The 23,099-nt window shown below is 43.9% G+C and overlaps 1 non-coding gene across 1 annotated transcript; it reads right to left on the bottom strand.

Annotated features, from left to right (window-relative positions):
- Positions 1–528: 528 nt before the first annotated feature.
- Positions 529–610, bottom strand: trnas-gcu (transfer RNA serine (anticodon GCU)). The gene has a single exon. It is a non-coding gene; the product is annotated as a tRNA-Ser (tRNA).
- Between the last annotated feature and the right edge of the window lie 22,489 nt (positions 611–23,099).

The following is a 23,099-nucleotide window of genomic DNA, read 5'->3' as shown; positions in this document are numbered from 1 at the left end:
GTACAGCATTCATCAATGGCGAGAGCAAGGGGGAAAGGATAAGACCAATGTGTAAGTCTGTCCGTGCCCATGCACGGCACCCACATCGGTAATTCTCTACTGTGCATTTATAGCCAGTTCTCGGGTGCCCCTACACCCAGCCCCTGCCACTTTTGAAATACCTCCATTGTTTCGTGCTGTCTCTCTGTGCTCTTTTCTCCTAGATGAATCACTTCTACCCAACTGCTACAAATTTCATCTGACAAAACACTCATTAAGAATCGCATGCATCAACATGCACTTCGCATCTCTCGTTATTTGGTTCTCCTGGATCTCTTTCATACGATAAAAGTTCACAGAAACTTGACTTGGAAAAGACAATCGCGTTCCTGTTCATTGTCCCAATTCAATCTACATTTCAATGCAGTTTAGGCAACAGACTCAAATTATTCTTTGAGATTTTATGATAGCGTCGATGCACATAAACAGACCATTGGACAGCTGTGATCATCCAAAGATAGCAAAATTTAAAAGCGTTGATAACAACGACGACGAGAGTGGGATTCGAACCCACGCGTGCAGAACATAACCGATTAGCAGTCCATCGCCTTAACCTCTCGGCCACCTCGTCACGTAAGTCGTGGGCACATTTGACCTTATGAATAAGTGAATTGCGTAAATTATGCTGAGCAGCAGATATTTCTCCATGGTATTGGTGAAATGATAAATAGTACAGGACGGTTCCAATAGTATCGTCTTACCTCTGAGTTGGGGGGCAAACAGACTCCCACTGTGACACTCTGCTCACAGTGATCTAAACAAAAATGAAGAAATGACGATGTAACATGGTCTGTTGAATTCTGTGAAGATTTGAAGTCAACGGACTGAAGAGCCCGTGACAGCAGGAGGTGTAACGTTGTCTGTGAGGAATTGTTTTCCAGACTGGGGGAGAGTGCATAGTGCTCAATGTCATTATTCAGAACACCTTTCTTCCACTCAGATATTTTTGACACGCACTTGTGTACAGGACAGGCAATTTTGAAATCCTAAATAAGGCTAAAATGACAATTGAATTTCAAAATGCAAAAACCTTGATCTGCATCATTTTCCTGGGCTGTGTGACACCAAGTCACTGTATGATCACAGCAACACAGTGAGCAAGTGTCAGAAGGAAAATGAGTGCAGTGCCAGAGCGAATGCTGGGAGCAGCAGTTGACACACTGTCAAGTGCATTCCCCTGAACAGGAAAACTTCCCAAACAGTGGACTGCGGTAAAAGAATTCAGAAGGGGTTTACATTTTGGAATTTGATGCCAGAGACACAATGGAGATCTGTTATTGAGTCTGTTCAAGATGAAGGTTTTCCGATTTCTACAGATGAAAAACAAAATAAAAGGCTCATGGGTTAGTGAAGGCAAAAGTTGAAGTTGCACATTTTTACATCTTTGCAATGAGTAGCTCACCACTTGCCTCACACGGGGTCAGAACCACTGGTGAGGATGATCGTATAATCGCAGTGACCAGCCATGGAAGCAGAGAAACTCGGTTTCCCAACCGTTAATGTACAACCAGGAATGTGAAGGTAAGCATTAATATGTTGCTCCAGTGCTGCAGGTGACCAGTGCCAGTATAGTGGGCTGCGCTCTGCCAAAGGTTTAAGTTTGAGCCTCACATGGAGCAGCTTCAATTTGGCGTGTTGAGGGGTACGGGTAGAAGGTGATATTGAGCAATGTCACGTTTATGGGAAAGTACCAGTTTTTGTGGATTGAGAAACGACCTTTTCAGGATAATGACACCTTGATCAACAAACATACTGCAAACACTTATAACGTGAAGAGACATGTGTGGAGGGAGAGCCGAATGTGATTTTTCAGCAGACGGATAAAGTTTCCCATGTGCACTGCGTTAAATTCCGGGAAAATAGATGTTGATCTGTTTTCATGTTACGTAGATTGTTGCAAACTCGCAATGGCCATTGTATAATAAAAGAAAAAGACTGATTGCATAGGACCGTGGCACGGTGGCTAGCACTGCTGCCTCACGGCGCCAGAGACCCGGGTTCAATTCCCGCCTCAGCCGACTGACTGTGTGGAGTTTGCACGTTGTCTGCGTGGGTGTCCTCCGGCTGCTCCAGTTTCCTCCCACAGTCCAAAGATGTGCAGGGTCAGGTGAATTGGCCGTACTAAATTGCCTGTAGTGATAGGTTAGGAGTATGGGTGGGTTTCGCGTCGGTGTGGACTTGTTGGGCTGAAGGGCCTGTTTTAACACTGTAATCTAATCTAAAGGACCGTCTGAATATTGTATTCACTTTTAGTCTGAGCATCTTTCAGCTGGAATGGTGTGCTGCAGAGCAGCACAGAGGGTTAAAAATACAAAAAAGACAGAGTCGACGGTGGTGGATATCAGAAAGCGTGAAATGCACCTAACATCATGTGAATGTGGTCAAATCTTTTAGGTGTGGCGTCTCCAAATGACGATTCAATTGTCACTCATTCGGATGTAACTTCTGTCTGCAGTTATTTTACAACATCAGCCCCATTTACAATGCTTCACCTTGAATAATACGCTTTATCTTTCAAATCCAGGAACTTTTTATACTCAATTTTATTCAGCTGAACGTGTTCATGAAGTGTCTTTGTGTCTGAAAACAATCAAATCGAAATTAATCCACATCCACACTTTTCCTTTCTTTCAATGGTAAATTCCCACCTTGTATGTTTGTTCGTGTGTTTTTTAAAACACTATGAAATCATAAATCTACGTTTTATTTCCAGAAAGTCATTCAGGAATTCAGCAACTTTATTGAGTGGAAGAAACTCTCATCCAACCTTTTCTGAATCATTCACTGATGGTTTTGAAGCTCCAACTAAAGTTGTTGATTCACTTAAAAGACGGAATTTCCCCGATTTCGTCACTTCAAATCACACGTTATGAGAAAATCATCTTTTGTTTACTTTTAAACTTGAGTGTTTCTGGTCCAGCATTTCCACATGTCGTGAATAAACTCCGTCATTCTGTCCATAATGCGGATGAAATCATTTCTATCCTTTCTGATGTTTTTATATCTCAGTACACCCCGTCGCTGGGCTTCCTAATATTTTGCTAATCAGTAAGCAGCGTCTGTGCCCTTCCTAACCTCTTCACATGTCTTTGTTGGAGAATAAGGACAAGGATTATACACAATGATCCCACTGAGGATGACCTAAAGATTTCACAGTTACAAGATGAACTATTTGCTTTAAATATGATTTCTCTAAATCTCCATGATCTGAGTGAGATTCGATTAGATTACAGTGTGGAAACAGGCCCTTCGGCCCAACAAGTCCACACCGACCCGCCGAAGCGAAACCCACCCATACCCCTACATTTATCCCTTACCTACCACTACGGGCAATTTAGTATGGCCAATTTACCTGACCCTGCACATCTTTGGACTGTGGGAGGAAACCGGAGCACCCGGAGGAAACCCACGCAGACACGGGGAGAACGTGCAAACTCCACACAGTCAGTCGCCTGAGGCGGGAATTATGGTCTCTGGCGCTGTGGGGCAGCAGTGCTAACCACTGTGCAACTGTGTCAGCTATTTCTAAAGGTAACTGAAGTTCAAATACATCACAGTCGGGCTCGAGTCATTCCAGTGCAGACTGGTTCTGGACAGTAAATATCATTACCAAAAGCCACCGTGGGTCTGAAATCGACACTTTGCACATAGAAATTGTCGTAGCTATTGTGTATCATATTTCCGTGTTCTTGCCCACCTTGGTAATCACTTCATGTGTCCTTGTATTGAGTTCTACTGAATGATTAATTTGTGAATGGAGACTTTCCCTTCACCTCTTATTTGAAACTCCATGGAGCATTGAATAATTGTACTCATATGCTTCCAGAGGACAGTCTTACCATTACTGGGATGAATCAGCGAACATTCCGCACGTATCCTCGAAGGCAAGGATTTCCTTCTCCAGTTTATGAGATCATTACAGCACTGAAACCCATGCATGCATTCATTAAACCTAAAACTTATGCTGCAAAACTTTCAGACTAAGATTTTGCATTCTGCTTGTTTTGCTTGTCCTGAAAGTTACATTCCACATTGTGGTATGTTTGTGAATGCTAGCATTTTCTGAATCTTGAGCAATGACATTTAAATTTTGCCAGAACACTATCGTTCACTGTTCTCTCTTTCCCTTATGGTTCCCCATTTAACATACTGTATTTTATCAGTATATCTTACTTTTTCAACAAGTCAAACCATCTCGCTCCTGATTACCAAACCGAGAGAATGCCATAATTTTGTTAATTTATCAGCAGTGCAGCTGTAGGGCGCAGTGATCAAGTGGAAAGGCATTGGTCACGTGAACCAAGTAGCAGTAGCGGGCTTTTGAAATCTGGCTATTCTATCGCAGTCATATTCAAAATATTCAACATAATCTTAAGCCAAATCATATTGGTAGAAAAAAAGAAAAAATAAACGAAAGATCCCCTGATGTTGAAAATCAAACAAATACAGAAGTTGCTGGAAAAGTTCAGTATTTCTGACAGATCTGTGGAGGAACGGACCAATGGATCAGAAACTGGATTCGTGATGGAAGAGCACAGCAGTTCAAGCAGCATCCAAGGAGCAGTAAAATCGACGTTTCGGGCAAAAGCCCTTCATCAGGAAGAAAAGCAGAGAGCCTGAAGGGTGGAGAGATAAGCTAGAGGAGGGTGGGGATTGGGAGAAAGTAGCATAGAGTACAATAAGGAGTGAGAGAGGGGATGAAGGTGATAGGGTGGGGGAGCGGGGAGGGTGGAGTGGATAGGTGGAAAAGAAGATAGGCAGGTAGGACAAGTCAGGACAAGTCACGGGGACAGTGCTGAGCTGGAAGCTTGGGACTGGGGTGAGATGGCGGAAGGGGAAATGAGAAAATTGTTGAAGTCCACATTGATGCCCTGGGGTTGAAGTGTTCTGATGCGGAAGATGTGGCGTTCTTTCTCCAGGCGTCTGGTGGTGAGGGAGCGGCGGTGAAGGGGGCCCAGGACCTCCATGTCCTCGGCAGAGTGGGAGGGAGAGTTGAAATGTTGGGCCACAGGGCGGTGGGTTGATTGGTGTGGGTGTCCCGGAGATGTTCCCTAAAGCGCTCTGCTAGGAGGCGTCCAGTCTACTCAATGTAGAGGAGACCGCATCGGGACCAACGGATACAATAAATGATTTTAGTGGATGGACAGGTAAAACTTTGATGGATGTGGAAGGCTCCTTTTGGGCCTTGGATAGAGGTGAGGGAGGATGTGTGGGCGCAGGTTTTGCAGTTCCTGTGGTGACGCGGCAAGCTGCCAGGATGGGAGGGTGAGTTGTAGGGGGGCATGGACCTGACCAGGTTGTCACGAAGTAAACGGTCTTTGCGGAAGGGGGAAAGGGGTGGGGAGGGAAATATATCCCTGGTGGTGGGGTCTGTTTGGAGGTGGCGGAAATGTCGGCGGATGATTTGGTTTATGCAAAGGTTGGTGCGGTGGAAGGTGAGCACCAGGGGCGTTCTGTCCTTGTTACGGTTGGAGGGGTGGGGGTCTGAGGGCGGAGGTGTGGGATGGAGACGAGATGCGTTGGAGGGCATCTTTAACCACGTGGGAAGGGAAATTGCAGTCTCAAAAGAAGGAGGCCATCTGGTGTGTTCTGTGGTGGAACTGGTCCTCCTGGGAGCAGATACGGCTGAGGCGGAGGAATTGGGAATACGGGATGGCATTTTTGCAAGAGGTAGGGTGGGTAGAGTTTTATCCAAGTAGCTGTGGGAGTCGGTGGGTTTGTAAAAAATATCAGTGTCAAGTCGGTCGTCATTAATGGAGATGGGGAGGTCCAAGAAGGGGAGGGAGGTGGCAGAGATGGTCCGGGTAAATTTAAGTTCAGGGTGGAATGTGTTGGTGAAGTTGATGAATTGCTCAACCTCCTCACGGGAGCACGAGGTGCCGCCAAAGCAGTCATCGATGTCGCAGAGGAAGAGGTGGGGAATGGTGCCAATGTAATGACGGAAGATCGACTGTTCTCCGTAGCCAACAAAGAGTCAAGCATGGCTGGGGCCCATACCTGTACCCAGGGCTACCCCTTTGACCTGGAGGAAGTGGGAGGATTCGAAGGAGAAATTGTTAAGGCGAGGACCAGTTCGGCCAAACGAATGAGAGTGTCGGTGGAAGGGTACTGTTGGAGACGTCAGGAGACGAAGAACCGGAGGGCTTGGAGGCTCTGGTCATGGTGGAAGGAGATGTAGAGGGATTGGATATCCATGGTGAAGATGAAGCGTTGGTGGCTGGGGAAACGGAAGTCTTGGAGGAGGTGGAGGGTGTGGGTGGTGCCTCGAACGGATGTGGGGATTTCCTGGACTGGGGGGATTGGACAGTTTAGAGGCAAGTAGAGATGAGTTCAGTGAGGCAGGAGCATGCTGAGACAATGGGTCGGCCAGGGTGGTCAGTCATGTGGATATTTGGAAGGAGGTTGAACCGGGCAGTGCAGTGTTCCGGGACAATGATGTTGAAAGCTGTGGGTGGGAGATGTCCTGAGGTTATGAGGTTCTGTATGGTCTGGGAGATGATGGTTTGGTGATGGAGGTGGGGTCATGGTCGAGGGGGCGGTAGGAAGAGGTGTCCTCGAATTGGAATTTGGCTTCAGCGGTATTGAGGTCAGTACGCCAGACTACCACTGCGCCCCATTTATCTGCTGGCTTGATGGTGAATTTGGGATTGGAGCAGGGGGATTGGAGGGCTGCGCGTTGTGAGGGTGAGAGGTTGGAGTGGGGGAGGGGATAGACAGGTTGAGGCGGTTAATATCCCAGTGGCAGTTAGAAATCAAGAGATTGAGGGCAGGTAATAGGCCAGCGCGGGGTGTCCAGGTGGATGCAGTGTGTTGGAGGTGGGCGAAGGAGTCCTCAGAAGGTGGGCGGGAGTCCTGATTGTGAAAGTAAGCTCGGAGGTAGAGGCAGCAGAAGAAGGGTTCGACGTCACAACGTGTATTAAATTCATTGATGCATGGACAGAGGGGGATGAAGGTGATTCCTTTGCTGAGGACTGATCGTTCGTCCTCAGTGAGGGGAAGGTCTGGATGGGACTAATTCTCTCACTGTCTCAGGTTTCCACAAGGATCATCATCTCCCCCGCTCTCCTGATCTGTAATACTGTGGTGCCTCCAGTGAGCAAGATTTGGTCTGTCGATGTAAAACATCATTATCATTGCCATCTGTTGTCTTGAACATTTGATCATAATCAAGGGAAAGGGGAGTGAGTCTATTTAATGCACTTTTATCTCCACTTGAAAAATCCTGCGTCAAGACTCAAACTTATTCCAGTTTGACCCTTTGTTCCTCCCAACAGCAAAACTACTTGCCCAGATCCTTTAGCAGGTTTACTGACAACAGTCAAACTCCACAAAGAGATAAATCTAATACTTTCGATTGATTGAATGAGCTGTGCAGCTTGCAGTAAATTGAATGATATGAAACGATTTATTTCGACTTTCCCAGGATGTAATCCAGTGCTGGGTCAGCGATTTGAGGAAGGTCGTCAAGCTAAAACCTCACCTCTGTTTCTCTGTCCACTGATGAATATTCACGTGGGGAATATTTGCAGATTTTCTGTTCATAATTGGCATGTTTAACAAAGGCAAAACTTTTCCCTACTTCAGAAACTGGAGGTTTCAAATAACTGCTACATTATTCAACATTGTTTTCAACTGCGTTTCAGTCTGATCTTCAATAATCCCTGGTCAATGTCAGTAACAACATCTTTAGATAAGCATTGAACTTACAGCCTTGGCATTTTATGCACTTTTAAGTATTCAGCGCTGACCAACTGCGTGACGAGAGCCGCAGACAGCGAACCTGTCACGTGACCAATACGTACCTTGGGAACTTTAACTCAACTGCTCTACTTTTGCTGTGATTATTAGATTCCCTACAGTATGGAAACAGACCCTTCGGCACAACAAGTCAACACCAACACTCCGAAGAGTAACCCAATCAGAAGCATCTCCCCTCTGACAAATGCACTATGGGCAATTTAGAATGACCAACTCACCTGACCTGCACAATCTTTGGACTGTGGGAGGAAACTGGAAAACCCGGAGAAAACCCCCGCAGACACGGGGAGAATGAGCAAACTCTACACAGACAGTCCACAGAGGCTGGAATCGAACTTTGGACCCCGTTGAGGCAGCAGTACTAACCACTGAACCACAACACTGTGGGATCTTTGGTGGTGATGTGCTGCCCCACTGGTACCTCAGTCACTCAACCTGCTTCATTTCCCTGATCCGTCTGGTTCTGAAATTAAAGCTAATGCAGTCAAGGTGAAACTGACATGAGCATGTAATTATTGAAGCATCAGGTTCACGAAAAGGATACAAAAGGGACACAAAAAATGTGAAAAAATAGTCGACATTGCAAAATGGGTTTTCGTTGGTTCCTATGTTGTTTACAGACAATGTTACCTTGCCGCTGTCGCAGGGCTTTTCCTTCAATCAGCTTCAATCGGCACAGAATTCGAATCAATGAGATTTCGCCAACCTCCTTCTGAAAGTTCATACAGGTAACATGAAACATTTTGCGTTCATTAATAATCTTCACCATTCCTACATCCATGAACACGTTGCACAGTTTGCATGAATGTTGAAGATGTAAGAATATTATGGAATAATAAAAAATCAATTACAGTTTAAATCGTCAAGTAGGTAGAATGCACAGAAAGTCTCAAAATGTCAGAAATTCATGTGACCAGAACTGCAGCCCAGCAGATTGGAAACCTGCCCCTGAATCCCAATATCCACACGTTTGCTTGCTCCATGTACCCAGTTGGAAACCTGTGTGAAGGAGCATGTAGTGTGAAGGAGCATGTAGTCTGACAGAGCGCCAGAGAGAATCCATCACTATCTGATTTAAATCAGCAATAGGAGCTGTCTGTAATGGCTGTGAGAGCGGTAGTGTAAAGGGGAGGATTTTGATATTCCGTCGTGTCGATTCACATTGCTCTCATCATGTTAATTTTGAAAACACTCTGTAAGAAACAGCACAGAAAGAGAGGAACAGGAGGAGGCTATTCCAAATACCTGTACTACCCGCCGTTTGATATCATCATGGCTGACCAAACACGTCAATGTCTTTCCACAGCTCATCCACAACAACCTGTCACACAACGGGATAAAGACACTTAAGCAATCGAACATTTCTGTGCAACTTTGGGAGGGAAATGTGTTTAGAGACAGTGGGTTTCTGCACGAAATTTGCAGGTTTTGCGGGTGAGCATCTGATTCTGGTCTGAACATGATTCCCTAAAAACTCACAACCAAGAAGGTAAGGAATTTCCTCTGGTCAGTAGCACGGACGAGAACTCCAGACGACAGAAATTGGCGATGAATCAGCACAACAATCAATGATTCAGCTGAAAACTGAACTAAACTCCAATTCTGATGCGGTTCAAACTCACAAACTTTGAATAGCAAAGTTACCAAATTTGTAGAAATCTAACACACTTTTCATTGCACCACAGAGCTGCACTCGCCACAATTTTACTCCACCCAAAGTTGCGGTTGTCGTGGAGAAAATGTCAACAATCACCAGGAGATGCGGAGAGTTTTTCAAGGAGTATATCTTTTATTTGCAAATAAAAACAGTGACATTCAGAAAACAAATTCTTGAATCCCCCGAAACTTAAGGTTCTTTATAGACTCATAGAGTCATTGAGATATGCAGCATGGAAACAGAACCTGCTGTCCAACTTGCCCATGCCGACCAGATATCCCAAGCCAATCTAATCCCACCTGCCAGCAACTGGCCCATATTCCTCCAAACCCTTCCTATTCACAAGCCTCTTAAATGATACAATTATACCAGCCTCCACCACATCATCTGGCAACTCATTCCATTCACGTACCACACTCTGTGTGAAAAGGTTGCCCCTTAGGTCTCTTTTTTTTATCTTTGCCCTCTCAAACTAAACTTATGACCTCTAGTTCTGAATTCCCCGACCCAGGTAAAGGACTTTGTCTATTTATGATATCCATGCTCCTCATAATTTTGTAAACATCTATAAGGTCACCCCTCAGCCTTCGACGCTCCCGTGAAAACAGCCCCAGCCTGTTCAGCCTCTTCCTATAGCTCAAATCCTCAAACCCTGGAAACATTCTTGTAAATCTTTCTGAACCCTTCCAAGTTTCATAACCTCTTTCCAATAGGAAGGAGACCAGAATTGCACGCAATATTCAAATAGTGGCCTAACCAATGTCCTGTACAGCCGTAACATGGCCTCCCAACTACTGTACTCAACACTCTGACCAAAAAAGGAAAGCATGCCAAACGCCTTCTTCACTATCTTATCTACCTGCGACTCCACTTTCAGGGAGCTATGAACCTGCACTCCCAGGTCTCTTTGTTCAGCCACACTGCCTCGGACCTTTCCATTCAGTATATAAGTCCTGCTAAAATTTGCTTTCCCAAAGTGCAGCACGTCGCATGTATCTGAATTAAACTCCATCACTTTATGCCTTGTATTTAATCATGTTTTGTTAGATTATCAGAATGCCCAACTGTGTTTGCCAGAATTACCTCACTCCAGCTATACAATAAACCAATGGTTTTAGTTCCCATTGTCGTTCTACTTCTGCCACTATGGTTTTTCATATTTCTACTTAATATTATTCTACTGTCACTATTAGGTATTCTACTGCCACCTGTGCTACAATGACCTTCCATCCCAGACTAACCTGTCATGATTAGATATTTAGCTATCCCATCTATCACAATGTTTTCCTGTCCCAAGCTTACTCTACTAACTACTGATTAGATGTTTAGTGTCATATCTTTCCGTCTACAAGCGTCACAAGCAGGCTGACTGTACTATCAATTATTTATTAAAAGTCATGCCCGAAGTATGTATTATCAAGACTTGTCCCAAACTGCCATGATGATATTGAGTAGGCAAGTGTGACTTTACTAATTGGTTTTAACTCCCTCTGCCATTGTAACCTTTCAGCCCAGTTTGACTCTGCTAATTGGTGTATGAGCATTCTACTATTCTTATCCTATCCTGACACACTGGCCCCATCCTCCCCCAGGGACCTTTGGACGAATGTAGCATTCTGCAGACCCCCTTGTAACAGATCGCCAGTAGTTTCCATATCTTTACCCTTCCCATGCTTTCATGCTCAGTATTTTCTGTACAGTGTTCTGTTCTTTCATCGGACATCTGTTTAACTTCACCCCACTTTCCAATACATGGTCCTTCTCTATGTGTGCTCTAGCTTCTCAAGTATTCGGCTAAATACTCCTGACACATAGCTTTACCACACATTCAAACAGTGAATTCCAAATAAACAACACACTCAGAGTGAAAACGTTCTTCCTATATCTCCTCTGAACATCGTCTCACTTGCGTTTGACGGAGATCACTAGTTGTTAACTCTTCCCATTAGAAGTTTATTCCTATCACACATACCGATCCCTTTAATGTGCACCTTAATCACTTCCTCACTCAGCCTTCTCCGTTCTCAGATAACGAGACTGAGCTGATCTCTTCTATCTTCAACATGGCGATAGTGTCGTGCTGGAAAAGAACAGCAGGTCAGGCAGCATCCGAGGAGCGGGAGAATCGACATTCTGGCATAAATCTTTCATCAGGAATGAGTCTTGTGGGTGGGGGCTGGGAGATAAATGGGAGGTGTTTGGAGTCGGTTGCAAGGTAGCTGGGAAAGCGAATGGTGGATCGAGGCAGGGGCGGAGGTGATATGTCAGAGGGGGAGAGATGTGTGGGTCAGAAGGGTGGTGTTGAGTTTGATGCTTCAGACTGTAATAATATAGGGGGAGGGGAAATGAGGAAGCCGTTGAAATCCACATTTATCCCGTGTGGTTGCAGGGTCCCAAGGCAGAATATGAGGCGTTCATCTTCCAGGCGTCAGATGGTAACGGTTTGGTGGTGGCTTATGCCGGAAACGTCGATTGTCCTGCTCTGCACTTCACATGACAGGAGAGATGTGAAAAGCAAAGACTAAAAATACGACAAAAACTTATAGATTCAAAGTTAATGGAATTAGACACAGTGCAGACAGAACCCATTTGGTCAGTTGAGTCTGCACTATGCCGTGGAAGAGATTCACACTGCCCACTGTATCTTTCTAAATCCGCATTTATGATCCACCTACTAAAATAGAAATTGTTCCAAAAGCTCAGCGAGTCTGGCAGCATCAGTAGAGAGGAATCAGAGTTAACATTGCGAATTTAAAACAGTTGCGAGGAAGGCTCTGTTGACCCGAAATGGTCATTCTGTTTCCCCTGAGCTGCAATTCTGACTTTTGTCTCTGATTTACAACACTTACAGTCCATTTAGATTTTGTTTGCCATTGACCTGAATTGCACACCTTTGCATTGTGGGAAGGTATCGGAGCAGCCAGAGGAAACTCACACGGGAGAGAGAGAGGAGTGTTCAAATTCCACGCAGTCAGTCACATAAGTCTGGAATCGAATGCGGGTTTCTGGTGCAGAAAGGCACAGTTCCACCCACTGAGCCCTCCCAATATGCAAGCATACGTCCTGGAAGCGAATTGAACCGGTGCTCACGCAGCGACAGGCGGTGGTAATAACCAGTAATTTTATGCAAAAAGAAGCCTATTTGGTATTACTGGAAATTAACATTCGCTTAACTATCCTAACACTTTTTTAAATCACTTGGCCTTTAGCCTCGTCTATCTTGGCATCACAAAATTCACATCTGAATACTTCTGAAAGTTATGAGGATTTCTGACTATCCAACCTTTGCATGCACTGAGTTCCAGATTTCAACCAAACGCTGTTTCAAAACATTTGTCTGTGCATTCACTCAAATCTTTCCTCTTCTATCCTTAAGTGTATGCCACCCTGGCCCTCCCCCGTGATCGATCTCACCATCAAAGAGAAACGTTTTTTTCAGTCTACACCATCCATATTTTTGATTATTTTGTACATCTCAATCATGTCTCCTCTCAATTTCTTCTGCTACAAGAAAAACACCTCCAGACTATCCAATTTATCTTCATAATTGAAACTCTTCTACCCAGACAATATTCTGGTAAATTAGTCCTGCATCATTTCCAGTGCTATCATATCCGTGGGTATCATGCGAATTGCAGAACTGCACACAATAGACTAGATAGAGCCAAATGAGCAAGTGAAATACATGATGTAGAATTCCACAGGAAGAGGTACTTGCAAATAAATTTTCTTTTCCTCACTGCTACCAATTGTCCTTTTTCCTGAGCCTGATGTTCCAATAATCTATGCTCCATGTTGTAAAAGCTGCGACATGAGAAATGATCTCGCAACCACGGTATCGAAATGGAATGATTGGTTTGAAAGTGAGGACGTGGTTCTTCTATGATGGTACAGAGGCGCATGAAATGTCAAAGCTGGGAGTGTTCCTGGTCAAAGGCGGGGCGGAAGGGCATATTTGTCTCCGTTCATTAGATCATTAAGATACAATAGCAGCATTAATCCGCACTCCAGATTGGCTCAGCTGAAGCGTGGTGGAGCCTTAAGCGAGAGGTCAATTAATTGAAAGCATTCTCTGAAATTTTCCTTAACAATGCGCCGTTTTGTTACTTTGACAGTAAGAGCTGTTTTTGATCACTTCGTCTCCACATCGGCCTCTTGCTCCCAGTAAACACTCCAATCCAGCGTACATCACTTGCATTCCGACACAGCCGCATGTCATATTCTCATTCCCTCTGTGATAATTGGAATTGACAATGTCCTTCTCTGAGATGTAGCAATGTAGCATGAAGTTGATGGTGTAGTGAACACAGAAGAACAGAGAACACAGAAAAGTTTCAGGCCAAGAACAGACCCTTTGGACATCGAAGCCTGAGCTGATCCACTGTCTAAACCTATCACCCAATTCCAAACAAACTGTATCCTTCTGCATCCTTCTGCACTACTCACCAATCTGTCCAGACGCACCTGAAACGAATCTTCCATGCTTGCCTCTACTACCACTGCTAGCAACACTACCCAAGTACCTACCACCCTCTGTGTAAAATACTTCTAACGTCGACCTCTCTTAAACTTTTCACCTCTCACCTTGAACGCGTGACATCTCATTATTGAATCCCTCACCTTGGGAAAAATGCTTATCTCTGTCCACCCTAGCTATACCCTTCATGATTTTGTAGATGTCAATCAGGTCCCCCTCAATCTCGTTTTCTTTAATGAAAACAAACATTATCTACCCATCGTCTCTTCAGAGCTAGCATCTTCCATACCAGGCAACATTCTCATAAACCTTCTCTGCACTCTTTCATAAACGTGCACATCGTTTTGGTAATTCGGCGACCAGAACAGTACACAGCATTCTAAATGCGGTTGAACCAAAATCTTGCACAATTTTAGCATGACCAGCCAGCTCTTATACTCAATGCCCCCCGTCCGGTGAAGGCAAGCATGCCATATGGCTTCTTGTCCACTCGATCCACCTGTGCAGATACATTCAGGGCACAAAGGCCATGAACTCCCAGATCGTTCTGCTCATCAACTTTACACAAGGCTCTTCCATTTACAGTATATTTTGCTCGAGAATTAGACATCCTAAAATGCATTATCTAACATTTGCCTGGATTCAACTCCGTCTGCCAATTCTCCACTCAACTCTCCTATCTATCTATATTCTCCTTCATTCTTTGACAGTCCCCTATGCTTCCTGCTTCTCCACCAATCTTCGTGTCATCTGCAAATGTACTGGCGATATTTGGGCCAGCAACCCTTGGAGAATGGAGCATGGCAGCTGGTAGTAATTAGATTTGATGAATAAAATCTGGAATAAAAAGCCGCTCAGAGGAAGAGTGACAAAACGTTTTAATTTGCTGAAAACCCATTCATTCATATCCCTTCAAAAGGGAAATCTGCCGTCCTTAGCGAGACCTGCCAAAATATGACTCCAGCCGCACAAGAGTACGGTTCACCCATAAATTCCCTCCGACTCAGGTCAAGGAGAGTTAAGGATGAACAACAAGTGCTGTTCTGACTATGATGGTCACACTCCGTGGGAGAATGAGGAAGGATTAAATAGATACATGGATGATGGGGATAATTGGGAGTCGTCTCAGCGTGGACTCAAATGCAACTGCTTATCCAAACGAAACAGACACAAGGCTACCCACGCCACAATGAAGGCATGTCCATGCGGGCGGGGTCTGCAGGAAGGGATTCAATTGCCCGCTGAAGTGTAAACTCACTTGCTCAGTCACAAAGTGGACAGGTCATTCACCACTCCCATATGCGATAAGGAATCGAACTGGCGATCAACCTGCAGAGTCACCATCAGGTTTACAAATGACAGCAAGGGTCTGTTTCTGCTGTTCTTGCAGGTGTTCATCCCATCCAAAATGAACCATGTTTGGATGCCTGTTTCCAGTGGAGTGCCACTGTTTCCTGATGTAGATCAATAATTCAAACTTAGTTGTAGGAGTCATGGTTTAGAAGTTTACAGAAGATATAACAATTGGTTGTGTAGTTGACGATGATGAATTATTTCAGGGGCCGCAGGGATATAACAATCAGGTAGAAAGGAAATATTTGCGAATGTAATTGAATCCAGACCAATAAGTGGTAATGAATTTGGGGAGTTGAAACAGTAACAGTGAGGATTCTGAGTGGTGTACAGGAACAAAGAGATCTTGGAGTGAACATTTACAGATCTCTGAAGATTATTTGACAGGGAGATCAGTTGTTCGAGAAGGTTTTTGGATATTTTCTATTGTTGACTACAGGTTGAGGATAATACTCGATCTTTAGCAAGCGCCAGGTTAGGAAACAACCAAAGGAGTGAGCACAAGTCTGCTCAATGCAATAATCAACATTTTTAAAAATTGATATGATAAAAGATGGAGGGCTGAAGTATAACTCTTTGCCCATCAGGACCGCTTCATCACTCAATGAATTTACCACTGATTCCTCTCCAAGTCATATTGCATGTGTCTTGGAGGGTAATTTGCAAACGGTGACGTTTCAGTGCATCTTCAACCTTGTATCATAGTCAGTAAAGTTTTTGAACATTGAAGGTTCTGTCAACAAAACCTGGATGATATATTCCAGGTTTCTAGGTTGTGCACTCTTGTAATTGTGCCTTAGTAATTAAGGGAATAAATATTCAGGTATTGAAGAATGTATAGTTTAGTGACTGCATTGTCGTGGAAGGTGTCCAGTTCCTTCAGTACTATTAAAGCTGCACCCCCCTAGGCAAATGGAGAGAGTTCTGTTAAAATCTAATTTGTGCGTTGCGGACAACGTAGGCTTCACGGAGACGAGAATTGAGTTAATAATCAAACAAAGTCGACGGACGGACACGTTACTGTAGTCAACTTCTTTATATGGGCGGTCAGGTTCTATTTCTCCTAAATACTATCTCCCAGGACGATTACACGGAGGATTTCAGTTACAATGAAGCCATTGAATGTCAATCTAATATGATTAGATTCTCATTTGTCAGAGTTATCATTGCTGTATCTGGTCCTTCTGTGGAACAATCCGATTTCAATCGCTTTCTGATTTCAAGTTCCAATTCCCAGCTGCGCCTGAACTTTCAACCCGTTTCCTCGCCGAAATTTCTCCACGTGTCTTATAACTTCGTAAGGACGCTGTAAGAGCCAGCAGAGATTTACAAGCATCTTGCTAACTCTGTATAAAATGGAGTTTCGTGGAATGATTGGTTAGGTTGGGATTATTCTCCTTGAAACAAAGGAGGTGGAAGGGAGCTCTATATTCACATAATAACAATTATAAACGTTCAATATTCACTGGATCTTGACAGGGTAGATACAGGCAGGTGGCTTGCCCTATGCTGTGAGGAGAGCACCAATCGACATGAACACAGAATTAGGCATTGCCTATTTATTTCAGAAATGATGATTAATTTCTTTGCTCAGGTGCCAGAAAGTCTGTGGCATTTTTGTAGAACCCATGGTTGAGGTTGGGTTGTTGGATATTTTCAAACTCTGCCGGATAGTTTATCAGAAAGATGATGGAACTTCCTCGAGGTAAGTGAGCAGAATCGAGTTGAAGATTATCAGATCAACCATGAGTTCATTGAATGTTGGGGCAGACTCGGTGCGCTGAGGGGCATACTTCCACTTTATTTTTCATTTGGTCTGACGCCTTATTTTATGCATAAGTTCAGAATTGTGAGGGGATGGGCTGAAGTGATAGGAAACGTTTATGAAATAGATCAGACAGATCAGGAACAAGGCTCGTAAACACAGGAAGAAGAAATGTGCTGTGCCCTGGGTGCAACAAATGACACTGGGCACAGCACAGGTGGCTGTGTCCAGAAGCTGTGATTGCTGAAGAAAGTTGGTGGACTTTATACAGTTGGCAAGTCAGTGATCACGCTGGATGATGGATCGTTGTATGATTCACACACAGCAGAAATTTGTGGAAAACTGAAGGGTTCGTTTCATTGGAGAGGTTCCCTGCGGTTCCGATTCCGAGTGACTGTTTGAAGTACTGATCAGATCATTGTATGAAGTGTTTGGTTAAAATACTCATGAACAACCCCACTGGATAAACTTGTGCTCCCGATCTCTTGTTATCAGTTTCTCTTTCTTTCGATGTAACTTCACAGAAAGACAAGATGGAATGTGGGGCAGAAAGAAAAATGCGTTCTTTCTTATTACAACAATTTAATGCACAATTGAATAGAATGACTGCTCTCGCTCTTCATTTCGACTTTAATGTGGTATCGACTGCTGGTGAATCTCCCGTGCAGTGAACGGCAAGAAGAAGATTCTCGATCCAGTGTATACCAGAGTGTGAGATGCAAAGTAAAACTGCTGGAGCGGTTTGTGAAGTTAGCAATCAGAGTGTGACTCGAATCTGTGAATGTGGAGCACAACAGTATAATAACCCACCACCATAATCGCTCGGTCTCCTCAGCACATTTTGTAAAGCGGTGACATGTGACCTCATCACGGTTACATGCAGTGAAAGTCTTGGATGACAAATTTTCAGAGTGGAACCGAATGTGGTTCTGCTTTCACCAGAATTATAAAGACAGCAAATTCCAATATATAGCCAAGCTGGTCAGAATGAATAGCTGTCATTGATACATTCTGAGTCAGAACTATGTCAGAATCAAACAGAGAACAAGACTTTTACGTATTATTCTCAACTTCATTTGACTCATAATTTCTTCAGTCACTTTCTCTCTCACGTGAAGAAGCAGCCATGGAGAGGGAAATAAAGGCGATATTGTGGCTCAATGGCCTTTCTCATGTGGCTGACCCTGAATTGGATTAAACCGCAAGAAACGCTATTTGTTCGTTTCATTTTAATTTTGCTGCAACCTGACAATGTTCATTGTAATATCGCAAGTGAATTAGATTTATCTCATTGGAGCCATTAATGTTGTATTCAAATTTGTTCCGACTTTATTTCAGCTTAGGGAGAATACTTCTTAGAAAAGCAGGGGGTTAAAGTGCAGTTTTGTTGCTCGTTACTTTGGCAGATTTCACCGAGTATTAAATGGACCAAACATCATGGTGTTTGTCCTCACATCTTTAACGCATGTGATTAAAGCACGAAGTCGATCTCCAAGCAACTGGTCACTTCCTATTCATTATGTAATATCTTCCCATCGCAATAAAAAACAATCCGCTCAGTTCCATTTGCAATGCTTTAAGTGGAATATTGTGCCAAAGCTTTCAAAATTTAGAGTTTTGGAACCGAATCTTATTCAACTGCACATCTTCACGAAATTTCTTTACATTTAAAGTCAACCCACTTAGACATTGTTTCCCCGCAACTTCTGACTGACTACACCCCACCCCTATCCTTTACCTCGCCACACGCTGTCGCTCTCCTTGTGAAATTCATTCCTTGTATGTCACCAAATGTGCCTTTTCAAATATTTTGGAAAACAGATTCTCGGAGTGACAGCGATTCTGTTCTCAACATTTCTTTGTCCTTCAAAGGTTTTATTCAAAGGCTTTGAATGCCTGACATCTAGAAGTTTACTTACTTGAAAGAGAGAATTTTCCACCCATTTACTCTGTCCAAACATGTCATAACCGAAAAAAAAACCCAATTAAGTCTTCCTTGGTTCAGGGATAACTGTTCTCAATTTTCCAAGAAGACAAGTGAATAAAATCTCATCCTCAGTACACCTCACCAGCATCGTTTCTAATCGCTTTACACCCCAGTAAATACCATCATTATCCTCTCCGATAGAATGACAGAATTCTACAGTGTAGAAAGAGCATTTCAGTCAATCGACTCTCTGAACGTCATCTCACTCAGACCAAGCTCCCCTCCCTATTCCCGTATACTTCACCTGAGGAAGAGTGAGCCCTCCCCCTTATGATTTCAAATAAACCTGTTGGACTATAACCTGTCGTCCTGTGACTTCTGACATTGTCTCCGCGTTACCCATGGCTAATTCACCTAACTTACTTAATTCATTCCGTGAACACGAGAGGGCAATTCAACTTTGCCAATCAACCTAACTCTCCGACCGAACAGCAGTGCGAATTACTGACACAATGTTTCATCATAGTGAGTAATTGCTGTATCATTTTTAAATGGCTTTATACCATGATAACTCAGCCTCATCAAAGCAAATCAACCCAAATTCAATTTATCGAAACGCTACTCTGTCCATTCTAATTTCATTCGTGCTGAGGGAAATGTTTCTGCAACCATATTTGAATGTTTTTACGCTATTTCTTCCTCTGCTTCCAGTAAACACTTACATCCAGTACAAGTCTGTCAAATGCTTTTCATTCCAACACAGATACAAAGTACAGTTTGCTGAAGTCACATGTTTGCACCCTCACTGACACTCTGTCTCCCTGAGAGCTGTAGCCCCTCCCCACACTGATTCAAGCAGCACTGTCCTTCCTGTGACATGCATTATCGAGAATGGAAGGAAAGGTATCGATGCCCGAATTTGGGAATGGAGTGACAGTTTTTTAAAAAAATGCACTGTCCCCAGCGGAGAATTCAGCCCTGTGACAGGTGGGGACACTAACCACTATACTACCGAGGACAGGAGTGTCAAAGGAGGCCCTTCAGCCAATTGTGGCGACACTTGTCAAAAACAACTGCCTAATGAACTGATTCGCATTTCTCAATGTTTGTCCCACAGCCTTAAATGTCTTGGCATCACAAATTCACATCTGAATATTTATTCAGTTTATAAGGGTTTTTGCCGCTCTGAACAATGCAGGCAGTGTATTCTAAATTCCAACCACACATTGGCTGATAAAGTTTTTTGCACATTTTCTCAAACCTTTTTGCCTTTCTCCTTAAGTCTCTGGCCCCTGCTGATCGATCCCTCCATCAATGGGAAACTCGTTCAGTCAAATCTGTCCATACCCGAACTCATTCATGACTTATCTACATCTCCTTTGCAATGCGACAAACAGTCCACTCTGTCCTGTCTTTCTTCACAACTGAAACTCTTCATCCCAAACAACATGCTGGTAAATATCTCCTGCAATGTTCTCAGTATGATCACATCCCTGCGATAATGTGACTTGCAAAACTTCATACAACACTCTTGCTTGAGCCTCATGAGCATTTGTTTTAAAATTTCTGGATTAGCATGAGGGCGATTCTGGCTAAGCAAATTTATTACCCATTCCGAATTGCCCAGAGGACTGTTGAGACTCAACCATATTGCTATGAGTCTGAAGTCACATGCAGGCCAGAACAAGTAAAGATAGTAGATTCCATCCTGAAATGACATCAGTAAACCAGATATATATTTTTCAACAATTGTCAACGGATCTATAATAGTCATTGGATACTTCATCGCAGATATTTGCGGCATCCAAATTTTACAATCTCGCATGGAGGGACTCAAGCCTGAGTACCCATACTATTATCTGGGTCTCTGGATAGTCAGTCCTATGAAATTATCACAAGACCAAAGCAGAAAGCCATAAAAGCTGATATTTTCCAATAAAATGTATTTTCACCATAACTGCCCTGGGTACTTTCCATGAGCCTGACGCTCCAATTGTCTCTGGCCTATGTCAGTAAAAGCTGCTACATGGGGATTGATTTCACAACCGCGGTATCCAAATGGATCGATTTGTTTGAAGGTCCTGATGGTGGTGTTGGGGCACGTTCGCCCACCAACAGTGACCGCAGCAGCAGCACAGACAGAACAGTATGAATGTGAAATAGAGTGATAGATTGTGCATTGCCCTTGATAAATGGAGGGAGGGACGGAAAGACGGTTTAATGATCGTGGGAAGGAGACAAATCTCCAACAACGGGTGTGTTTGAATCCTGATATATGAAACGCAGAGATGTGAGAGAGCGGAATTTGAAGGTAAAACAATTAATTTCTAACCATGTGTCACAAAAAGGACAACGGAGAGAACACTTAGTGCCGTGATTTGCTTTCAAATCGAGGTTGCTGTGGTCAAAATGCAAAATACCGACAACCACGATCACAGTAACCACAGAACAGGATGCTTGCAAGCTGCAATAAGTATACTAGCAGAGGGAATGTTCGGAAGAACAGCAAATGTACAATATCAGTACTCAGCGAACAGTGACAGACATGTGGGAACTGAGAATGAGCTGAATCTTTAAGTTCGATGTCCTCAGAGGCTGTGGAGATCCCTTGAAAGAGAATGTTGAAAAATGAGATTGATCAATTTCGACAAAACATCAAAGACTGGGGAGACAGTACAGGGTATTGTTGAAATGTATGCTTCAATAGCATTGCAGCTTTACATCGGCACAGCCGCCCAGATCCAACCGAAAATGGGGATGGGAATGAGTGCGCAGAGTTACTCACTGGCTCCAGTGATGCAATAGGTGAGCGTGCTGTCCTTCTATGATGGTATCGAGGTGCACAAAATTCCACGGTTGAATGTGGTCCTGCTCAAGGGAATGCTTGTCCCTGTTTATACTATCATAGCGATTTCGGGTGCATCTTTCTAACACCGCTGAATGCCATAAGTGGAGCGTGTTGAGCCCTTAACTTTGCAGTGGTGGGTTTAAAAGATGATTTTGCTATTTGGATCTGTGCTTCCGACACTGGCGGTGACAGCTACATTTGCTCGCATCAGCTCAGCATCAGTTTCTTCCACACAGTCAAGATTTCAACCTGGAGAAGGTGGTGTTGGGGTGATATTTTAAACTGGTCATCCTTGGGGGTTGGACACGGAAACGGTGATGATTAAGTTCGACGAATAAAACCTGAAATGCAAGCCTGACCTCAGGAACAGAGATCATGACTTTAATTTCCTGCAATCACATTCATTCATGTCCCTTATGCAGGGGATTCAACCATCTTTACCCAGTCCTGCCTCCGAGAGACTCCAGGACCAGAAAAAAAATAGCTGACCCTTAGTCCAAGAATCCCCACTGTGTGGGAAGCAGTCTAGTCGGCCCTTCCAGTCCACACATCCATCCGAAGCGCATCCCACCAGACCCACGGTATTCCCTATCCCATTGTTGATCCCTGTAACTGGCACATCCTAGGTTAGAGGGAGAAATAAAAACACAAACACACAGAGAATGTGCAGATGCCCACAGACAGAGACCCGAGGCTGGGATCGCACCCCGGTTTGTGGTGCAGATAGACAGCAATGAACGAGGGGCGAATAATAAATGTTGCCCTGACCAGTCATACTCACACCCTGTGGGTGAATGAGAAACAATGAAAACATACTCACAACATGGAAAACGGGATTTGTATCTCTGTGGACACAATTTGAAAGGATCGTTCACCCTGGGTAGAAAAAAGGACGCTGATACCACAGAGAAAGCAGAGCAATGTGGGAAGTGCTGGAAGGGATTAACCACAGAAATGGAAACTCATTTAATCAGTAACACTGGGGAGAGACCGTTCATGAGTCCCGTGTGTGGGAAGGGGCCACTGAGCAAAACAACCTCCGGACAATCCAGCAGGATTACATATCCCATCAGGTGTTCGATTATGCTGTCAGTGCTGCTGTTAATCCCAACCAGCTATTTGTTCCATAGCGTCAATCATAGAGTCATACAGCATGAAAACAGGCCAGTCAGTCCAACCAATCCATGCTGAACATACTGCCAAATTAACCTTGTCCCATCTGCCTCCTCCTGTACCCATTGAGTGGTTATAATGCCCTTGTAGTTTTATTATTGT

This window comes from Chiloscyllium plagiosum, unplaced genomic scaffold (genome assembly GCF_037043375.1).
Source record: "Chiloscyllium plagiosum isolate Xiang-an unplaced genomic scaffold, Cpla_swu_hap1 HiC_scaffold_33, whole genome shotgun sequence".
Classification (NCBI taxonomy): Eukaryota; Metazoa; Chordata; class Chondrichthyes; order Orectolobiformes; family Hemiscylliidae; genus Chiloscyllium; species Chiloscyllium plagiosum.
Note: the sequence above shows the minus strand (reverse complement) of the source record. Positions and strands in the feature narration are given on the sequence as shown.